Here is a 10,179-nt window from a genome sequence, read left to right on the forward strand (position 1 = left end):
GTGAAGTCTCCTCCTCCTGGTGTTCGTGGAGTCCTCCAACTTGGGCGGAAACCACTCGAGCTTTTTATACGGCTAGCAAGCCAATCACTAGCCGCCACGTAGGAATAATTTAGAACTAGCCAATGGTGGGGCAAAATCTGAATACGAATGGCGGGAACTCCTTGCAACGTGCATTTCTGTGCTGCAACAAAGAAATGCACCCTGCAAAGAAAGCTACTGGTGGCGGGAATTCTTTTGCACCGGGGTTCTCCTCTGCAGCAGAAAACTCCACCGTGCAAAGAAGCTGCAATTTAGCGGGAACAATTTAGCAGTGCCGAAGCACTCACAAAACAAAAATCACACCCTTGGGTTGTGACAAATTCAAAGATGGTTTTCATTTTGGACAGTATATTTTGCCTAGTACTTTTGATCTGAATTAGCACAGAAAAGGCACAGAAAAAGCACAGAAACCTGCATTTCAGGTTGATGGGAAGACAGAGATAAACATCCTGGCTAATTTTGCAATGAGAAAGATGGTTTACTAGTTTCCAAAAAAAACTGTCACTGCAGAAGCAAATCACCATACTCCGTCTCAAATTCTTCCCACAGAATTTTGAATGGCTGGTGGTCTCTGGCTCCTGTCCTGATAAAACAGACCAGTTCAATAAGCTCTTTCATGATGTCCTGAAGACAAGCAAACTTTGCAATAAATGCTTCCTGCTGTACAATGCAGTGAGATGAGACAATTTCATGAGTTGATTTTTCACATTTCAGTTTTTGCCGAAGCAAAGAAACAGCACTGCTTCTCTTACCTAGCATAGCTAGAGCCCTGTTTGTTGCAAGGCTGTTACTTATTCTAGTGCTAATCAAAAACCTTTGAGGACATCCATGACAGTGATTTTTATGTCTTCTCCATTACCACCATTTTGCAATGTTATCAGATCCAAAAGGTCTTTTGTCACATCTAGCTCCCAAGTACTTGCTCTGACACATATCAATAACTGGGGGATATTGTTACTATCCAAACTTTTGCCAAGTGCAATGCTGATCTAGACAATTTTTCACTACATTTTTCAATGTTCTCTGAAATATCTGAAGCCCTCTTACCCAGAAGAATCTGGAAGCTGAATTTTACTCAAGTCTTGTCTAGCTCCTTTTAATCTAGGAACATTGTTGAACATTAATATCCATTTTAAAATGTATCTCATCATCTACATATGGTTTTATTTATTTTGTTACTTACAAAATTGCACGTAAGACTGGGTAACTGGATTTATGTTACCCTTTGATTCAGTTTTTGCTGTTTGAGATTTTGAAATTTCTGTTCTCCAAGATGGCTACAAAGCGTGAAATCATGAGTTGTACAGCAATGTCTCTGCAAGTTTTTGTTTGTTTTTTTTTTTTAAACTGAGAGAGCATGGCATTGCATAATAAGGAAACACTTCTACACTATCCTGCTGCAGCACAAAAAATCTTTTCCCATTCGTCACGGCAGCAGATACGTTCATATTTGTATCTTCGTTTATTAACAGTCACCATTCTCTTCCATTTGTCCACTCAGAGTCCTACTACAGTTCCTCAGTATTCAGGAAACTGAAGACAGGATTCAGGAAACATGTGAGCATAATAATATTTCCTGTTTGATTAATCTGTAATAAGGTGGGAGCTATTTGCATCCCTATTAGAAAATGCAGTAGTTTTACTGTATTACAGACAGATAGTGCTTGTGTTGTATTATTCAAGACTGCAGGAGAGACCAACCCAACGCATGCAGTGAAAACCAGCAACAAAAACCCCTCACGCTTCTTTACCAACCCTTTCTGCTAAGGTTGGACAGATTTACATGAAGGCAATTCAAATCATTGATTTAAACTGCCAAGTGAAAAAAAAAAATCTCACTTTAAAACTTTTCCATCTGCACTTCCATTAATTTTCTCAAGAAAGATGCACTTACATTGGTTGACATAACCATTGAAATATGAATATTTAAAGCTAAATGAAGTCTTTGCACAATTTTTTTGCTGCATGCTGTATACAGCAATCATATATATTGATTTAAAACATTTATATATAATCTTACTATGTTAACATTTTTATTACTTTATTTGGGGTTAAATATGGTAACGGACATTGCTTATTTGCTAGTAGTTATTTTTTGCTCCTAATTTTGTCAATCAGTTGCATTAGGAAAATACCTGCCATCTAACTAACACACACAAAACAACATAAATTTGATTATTTTTATTATTAAACAAAACCATCTTACAAGCTGTGGGTACACAATGCTTCTTACCAAAGCATGCTTTATACTTGCAATTAAGTTATGATCATGCAGAGAAATCAACTGTAATCCATGAATTAAACTAATTATTTCAATTTAAATACTTTTAAAATTTTTCCTAGGCTAAGTGAAATTGATTGGAACTTAAATCCTACTCACCTAAGTTTCTTGAAAATGAGGCCAATCTCTTAAATTACCCAGGCCCTCCAAGTATTTTAAAATTAGACAATTTTTCCCCTCCCTTATTTTTATTTATGTTGAAGTTCCAAGAGCCATGGATTCAACATACTTTTTTTCCCCTTAATATTCTGAGACGATAAATTTAAGGCCTTACTAGGCTTGGATTATATTCAGATTTCATTTTAAACAAGTTTATTAAAAAAATAAATATTAAAAATAATTTAAATTGGGACAAATAAATTACTTTAAAAATACTGAATTTTTCAAATTTAAAATATGATTTTTTTATTCAGTGCAGAAGCTGCAGAGGATAAATTGAAAAGTCACTTAGGAGCCACAGTCTGAGTATCATAGACTATTTCTGGGCTTATTTTTTGAGTTTGGCTTTTGGTGAAGGAGTCCTACCTGTGATTAGAGCACAAGATTACCAATCAGGAGAGCTGGATATTTTTTTGTTCTTGGTTCTGCCAAAGCATCTGAGATCTTTAAGCAATTTATCTCCTGATAACAGTTAACAAAACAGCTGATATTAAATCCTGAACAACTGTGATTAACTCTTACTTCAGGTTTAGGGAAAATATCCTATGAATAAAAATTTACTTTCAGTGAAACCAGTATAAATTTGGAATCACTGGCAGAGATTTTTTTCTACAGTTTAGCAACTCGTCTGTTTCCAACTGGTGCAACACACTAACCTAAGTGCAAGATACAATGTACTTTTGAGTAAGTGTATTTGGACAATGGTGCAATTATGGTGCTGGCTTAAACTCAAGTATCTAAGACAGTGATTCTCAACTGTGGTGCCACAGTACCCACAGTGCCGTAACATCCTTTGAAGAGTGCCACTGGGTGCCATGCAATATCAGCACTGTTAGATGTGCAAACACCTATCTATGATAAACCCAAGATAAACCCAGAGGCCATGTCCAAATGAAAAGCCATGTGGTATGTGGCGCCACAGACCTGCCCACAGTGCCACATACTACACATTCAGCTGTTCTCCATGCTGCAAGGGAGCAGTGCAGTGGGGGTTTTGAGCCCTGGATATCCTGGGTTAAAAAAACCTGCACCAAAAAAGCAGAGAGGTGCATGCTGCTCAAAACCAGAGCCTGGTGCTCTGGCTTCTGCCCAGGCTCTGAGTGGCAGGATCACCACTGCTGCAGCCGCAGGAGGCCCCTAGGACCCCAGGTAAGGCTGCACTGGGCTGGCCCTAGCCTCCCTTACCCCACCCAAGGTAACCTGCCATGTGCCAGAGGGTGTAGGGCACAGGTGTTCCCTGGGGACAACTAGATGCAGCACAGTGTCCCACTGCTAGTTGTCCCTGGGGAAACCAAGTGTCCAGCCAGTGATTCCAAACTGGAATCCATAGTGCCAAGCACATTCTGATATCTTGTGTTTTGCAATGTTCTTTGAAACAGAAGAATTGCTCAGTTATTTTTCCATATTCAAAAAAAGTGAGTGAAAACTAAGAGTTGGCATGAGTCTAATGAGGTTGTGAACTACTGGAGGAAACAAATGACTGACACCAACATTAATTTATATTGTTCTTCTTGTGCACCAATGTAATGATACCTAAATTTGGGATAGAGAGACACACATTTAGTCCAGGGTAGCTATTATAGTGCCTTGCTAGTAGGTGGCAGGGAGCAGGTGAAAGCACTGAACAAATGGCTAGTCCAAGGTAAGTGTTGGACAGACAACACCTACACTGGTATATTTTATATCCCTCTTATGCTGTAGTATTTTTTTTTTTGGGGGGGGGGGGGGAAATCAAGGCAATTTTGCACTGCATTTAAGCAAATTAGAATTGGTGCAGACCAATATTTGTCTGTTCACTTCTAGTTTACCCTGGTGAAAGGGCTGGCTATACAGATGTATGGGTATCATCATGTAGCCCAAAATGTAGGTAAAGACTGGAAGCAGACTTTGTCCCTTAGACCCTATATCAGAAGGGAAATTTTTACCTGTCGTATTCGTCTAACTAAACCAATAAACCCCCATGGATAGATGCTCTTATTTTGGTACGACAGACTTTCTTTCAGCTTAGCGTGAAGCCCTTTGGAAGTGAAACAAATCTATCTGAACAAAGCCACTTTTATAACTACCACAAAAAAGAGGCATATCACACAAGGAGTTACTACAGAATAACTCTGCTGGCCTAGATTTGCCATCTAGAGTATACTGGGGGAAAAAAATCCCTATACAGAACAGAGACTTAATAAGGTAGAAATGATCCCAGCTAAACAATGGGCCACCTCTCTGTGAAGACAGCCTATTTGTCTGTTCTGTGGCGGCTACAATTTGATTTCCATTTAAAAAGCTTCGAATTCCCACTTGCTGGTTTCCAGACCGTTACCCCCGCACCCTGCCAACCCAGTCCAACAGAACCACGGCGGGGAAAGACCGGGGGGTATCTTCTGGCAGACCAAGCCCCAGATTTCTCCCACTTGAAACTGGCTCCTGAATCAAGGCACCGGCTAGTAGAGCCTCCCCCTGCCTCTAGACCCTGCATCGCAGAGGAGAAAATATACATCATCAAGTGACGCAAAGCTGCCAAAGCAGGGCGGGTGAGGAGGGTGGAAAGGGCCAGGTCTGAAGGCGACGCGTGCCTGTGCCACCGAGTCGCCCCCAGTGGGTTTGGGGGCTCCCAACCAAGCTGCGCTGCTGCCAAATGCAGAGACTAGACAGCAGGGCAGGTGCCCACGGGGCGGAGACCTGCAGCTCGGAGCGAGGTGCCAGGCTCTGGCCGGGGGGGAGGTGCAGGTGTGTTGCCCCCTTGACAGCTCCCCTGGAGAGCCCTGCCAGGCAGGGCCGGGGCAGGGACGAGGGCGAGGGCAGTGCAAGCGAGCAGCCCTGCCCAGGCACGGGCTGGCAGCGCCTCCGGCTCCAGCTGCCGCCCAGTAGCCACGGCCCTTACCTATCCTCCCGCAGGCACTGCTGGCCGCTCAGCAGATAGCAGCTCGCTGCACCGCAGCCTCCTCCTCCTCCGCCACCGCCGCCCGCTCCGCCCTCTCCGCGCCCCTGGCCCCAGACGCCTTAGTCCCACCTCCGCCTCTTCCTTCCGCCAATGGGGAGGCGGCAGGAGGAGCCGGCACGCCAATGAGGGCGGCCCACGCAAAGCAGCTGGGCTGGGGGGGCGGTGCTTCAGGGCTGCAGGGAGGCGGAGGCGGAGGCCAAGGGTAGGGTAGCCTGCGGGCTGTCCGGTGCTCTGCCCTTGCCTCTTCCTCCGCCGTCACTCGCCCTGCCTGCTGGGGCACAGGCAGCCCTGCCCAGAGGGGCACGTGTGGCGCGAGGGGGGTCCCACATGCTGCCCCCTAACTAGTGCCAGTGGCCCCGGCAGCACCTCTTCCAAGGAGGCGGGTGACCCAAGGGGTCTCCCCAAGGAAGGGGCTGGCATCATGTGGCCATCAGCGGATCAGTGCGTAGCTGAATCAGGGGCACCCTCATTGCGTTTGTGTGTTGGTGAAGCCCTCCTCTCCCCAGCTCAACCCTTTGCAGCTGAAGGCGCCTTTTGTGTGTGCACCAGGAGACTGATGCTTGGGCAGTCCTGTGCCAATGTTAGGAGGGCTGGCAAAACTTTATTGTTTTCATTGAACACGGAGGGCGGGCTGATGTTGGCTGGGTGGATACGTCCCCTGATTTCACTAGTGCTTTTCACATGAGCAAAGGGGAGCAAAGGGGAGTGCTGCACAGCCTCTTGCGGTGGAAGTTACGTCCGGTCAGTTTGTAATTTAGGAGTTTTTTCAGAGTAAAGCTCTTCCCCCGTCAGCATCCACAAGTAATGCTTTCTTTCTTTCTTTCATTTCTGGTTGGTGGGGAGACTTTGTCCCAGCTAGCAGATTGGTGACCTGGCCTCAATTATTCATGCCTTTACTATCTGTCAGTTGAGAAAGGACTGGTGGAATAAGATAACAGGAGGCCTTCAAGGCTTAGGGAATTGCAATTAGTACAGAACAGTGCAAAGTACACTTCTGTGGCAATATAAGCTTGAATGAAACCTGTCCTCTGCTCTCTGTGCTGGCTGCCCAGAAAAATGGGATTAAATTCAAAGTCTTGGTCCTTATCTTTAAGGTGGTCTGTGACCTGAGCCCCAGATACCTAAAAGTATGCATAAAGATCTAAGAAGAAAAGCAGGGTTGATAAGTTTGTTCTTCTGGCCTAATTAATCTCTGTACAATAAGTGTAAAGCTTTTTTTCACAACGCTGAGAGAGAAAGAAGATAGATACACACAAACCCATACAATGGTCTGCAATGGTGGAGGAAGTAGGTCAAAGAAAGTGTCTCAGTCCACATAGAGTCTCATCGCAGGGGTCCTCTTTGGGTGGAGTGGGGTTGTCCATTGCTGAAGAATCCTCTCAAAGTGAAGGTCCATCTGGTGCAGAGAGGGGGTTCAGGCGGTCCCCTCTGGGTCCAGTCTGGCGGCAGTTCGTCTGGTAGGGTCGGAGTACTGGCGGTGGCCTGCGATGTGTTCCATGTAGATGTCATGGGACCAGCGGATGGTGTTGGACACCATGAGGCAGCGCATCAGCTTGGTGTAGCGGCGGGAGACGCGGCAGGCATGCAGGACGCTCTCATTGCTGGGGTCCCAGGCTCCGAGGGTTCCTACAATATGTGTGTTGACCATCACGTCATAGCCACAGCCCCTCAGGATGTCAGCCAGCAGGGCGTACTTCTCCCGCTTGCGAGCCCAGCTTGGCGCCGGTTCTTGAAGGGGATGGTTACATCCATGATCATGACATTCTTGACCTCTTTGTTTGTATAATAATGTCGGGTCGCATCTGGCTCTCGCAGTCTGGGACGGTGCGGTTCACAGAGATCTCCCCCACTGCGGCCAGGATGGCTCTCACCAGGCGGTCCCAGACAGCGTTGTGACGGAGCTACCAGGTTCTGGCATGTGGCCTGCAGCTGCACAGCACGTGGGGGAGGGTCTCTACTGCATAGCCGCACCATCAGCACCTCTTGTCCCGGTGGCCGAAGCAGACAGCCCTGTTCAGAGGCAGGCAATAGAGGCGGGCTAGTCCGCGAAGCGCGTGAAGTTCCCGCTGGGCATGAAGTGGTTCCTAGAGTCGCGCTTTGAGGTGATGTCGAAGACCTTGCCCTGGTTGGGTTTGGCCCTCAGGTCACCGGTGTACTTGTTTCAGATGGTGTCCTTCAGGAACTGCTCCAGAAAGGTCCTCGTGCAGGGCATCACGGACGTGGTCGGTGTGAGGAGCTGGTTGCAGGGAGACTCCCAGCTCCTGGCGCTTCTTGGTTCAGGTTGGCTCACCTAACAATGCTAACACCATGCAGCAACCTTGAAAAGGATCTCAAGGCACCCCAAGGTGTTGCAGCACCCTGGCTGAGAATCATGGCATGGGAGAAATGCTGCAGCTGTGTTAGGGCAGGAATTATGCAAGAGGCAAGGATTTTTGTGGGTGACTGAGAACTTTGATTGGACCAACTGCACGCTTGGAGTTAAACAACACTAAACTGCCTAAGGCCAGGCGTCCTTGCTTCATAAAACCTGTCTGATGAGTTTGACTGTGCATTGAGAGATCTAGCAACAGCTGCCATACCTCAGGGCAATGAGAGAGGTTTGTGAAGTATTGTCCTGTGTGGGGCCAGCTTGCCTGGTTGGAAGAGAAGGGGACAGATAGGCTGTGAAGCATTGGGAGTCTTCAAGTTGCAGGGAGAAGTGCTTGCAGCCCAGGCTCTGAGCAATGACTTTAATGGGAGCTGGTCAAGTCAGGTCAGTCCCAAGGCTGCTGTGACCATTGAGGCACCTTAGATGCTGTACATCATTGGTGATTTTTTGGGCAGTGACCTGGTGGTGCCCATTTCCTTTCCAGACATGGATGGCTCTTGGCTCACGCTCATCTGCCCTTTGACAGATCTGGCTTTTAGTTCTGCTGTGTGTCCATACACCCCCCTCACCCAGGCTAGCCTAGGTGCAGGGCACCGGTTTAGTTGCAGACAACTTGACCATGGAATAGGCTGTGCTGGTTTTATGTGGTACCAGATAGACGATCAAGAGGCCTGGCCAGACATGATCCAGCCTGCAGTGGGTCCTTTGGTCCCACCTGGTCCAGGTGCCATCCAGCCCATGTTGCATCCCACCACCCCAAGCATGCAGTGGGGCTGGTGCAGCTCTGTGGCTGGACTCCATTTCTAGGCAGCCCCGTAGTGGCAGCTCTTTCCAGATGGTGCCACCACCAGCCCTGGTCCCATGGAGACTGGCATGGACCAGTGCACACAGCCCTAGTCCTGGACTTGGCCCAGCCTGCTCTGTGCCCTCTCTGGACCAGGAGGACCCATGCACACCAGCCTGGGACCCCCCTACCCCGGTCCCAGACTGCCCGTGATGAGCTGTGGTGGCGGCAGCCAGGGAAAAATTGCTGCTGGGCACAGGGGAGAAGTGGTACAATATAAAACCTCCCCCTCGCTGCTGTCAAGCCCTTCTTGCTGAAGCTACCAGATAGCCGATCAAGATAGTCAATCAAGAGGCCTGGCCTGATATGATCCAGCCTGGGTGGTGCCACGGGTGAATCTGGCCTGTGGGTGGGAAGCAGTATTGACAATTGGGGCTTTGCCTTCTCAGCTGGCTCTTTCCTGGGGGTCTGTGGGGGGTGGTACCAGGGTGAGCCTGGGGGTTCAGCTTCAAGTGTACTGGGCACAAGTGGTGATATAACCTGTGTGCTAAAGAATGTAATGTATTGGCAGCAAAAAAATTAACTATATATATCCACCTCAGTAGGAGAACCAATGCGAGGGCAGAGGGGTGTTGAGGAGGAATATGTATGTGTGTGTGTATATGTATACATTTGATTTTTTGTATTTGTATATACACTATAACTATGTATATAATTTATAGTCAAAATTAAATGTTTACATGGTACAGATATATCTGGTATCATGTAAACATTTAATTATGTGTGTGTGTTTAATATATATAATGCAAAAATCTAGAACTCTTGGTTCAGAAATGATACCTTTTATTAGACCAACTAGGAAATTACAAAAAAAATATCTTTTTCTGCAAGCTTTTGGGCTCAAAGGCCCTTCATGAGGCTCAGGGAAAATTAAAGATGGCAAAAAGTCCCCATAGGTAGGAAATAAACTTAAATTTTTGCACACAGAAGCTTGAGATGGAAATCTCTCTCTCTGGGTCCAGGAAAGTGTCTTTGTGAGTTGTTCTGAGTTGCTCTTTGTTGTGTAAATCAGGTAGGATTCCTTCCTTGGAGGTTTCAGATGGCAGGCAGGGCAGTGCATAAATATCTATGTACCAAATACATCCCTAACATATATATAATGTATGTAATTTGATATAATTATATATATATATATTATAAAAAAATTAAATGTTACCATGGAAACATTTAATTTAGACTTTAAACTATATATATAGTTATAGTGTATATACAAATACAAAAAAAATCAAGTGTATACACACACACACACATGCACTTACCTATACGTGCGTGTCTGCGTGTGTATATATAAATTGTGTGTGTCTGTGTATGTATGTGTATGTATGTGTGTATGTATATATATATATATATATATATGTGCACACATGTACAGGTATGTGCATATACACACACACGTATAGGTATGTGCATATGTGTGTGCGTGTATGTATACACTTGTTTTTTTTGTATTTGTGTGTGTGTGTCTATACACACACACACACACACACACATATACATACACACTGTATATAATATATATTAAATATTGCTTCTGTGTGTATACACACTCT

The 10,179-nt window shown here is 45.9% G+C and overlaps 1 protein-coding gene across 3 annotated transcripts in view; it reads right to left on the reverse strand.

Moving 5' to 3' along the window:
• The window catches only part of IDH1 (isocitrate dehydrogenase (NADP(+)) 1, cytosolic), a 33,218-nt gene extending 27,732 nt beyond the window's left edge, over window positions 1-5,486 (reverse strand). For all 3 annotated transcript variants that reach the window (XM_006029133.3, XM_025210579.1, XM_025210580.1), the window contains exon 1: window positions 5,358-5,486. The gene's annotated coding sequence lies outside the window, so the exon portion shown is untranslated. The remainder of the gene's footprint in view (window positions 1-5,357) is intronic.
• Window positions 5,487-10,179: the final 4,693 nt, after the last annotated feature.

This window comes from Alligator sinensis, unplaced genomic scaffold (genome assembly GCF_000455745.1).
Source record: "Alligator sinensis unplaced genomic scaffold, ASM45574v1 scaffold699_1, whole genome shotgun sequence".
NCBI lineage: Eukaryota > Metazoa > Chordata > Crocodylia > Alligatoridae > Alligator > Alligator sinensis.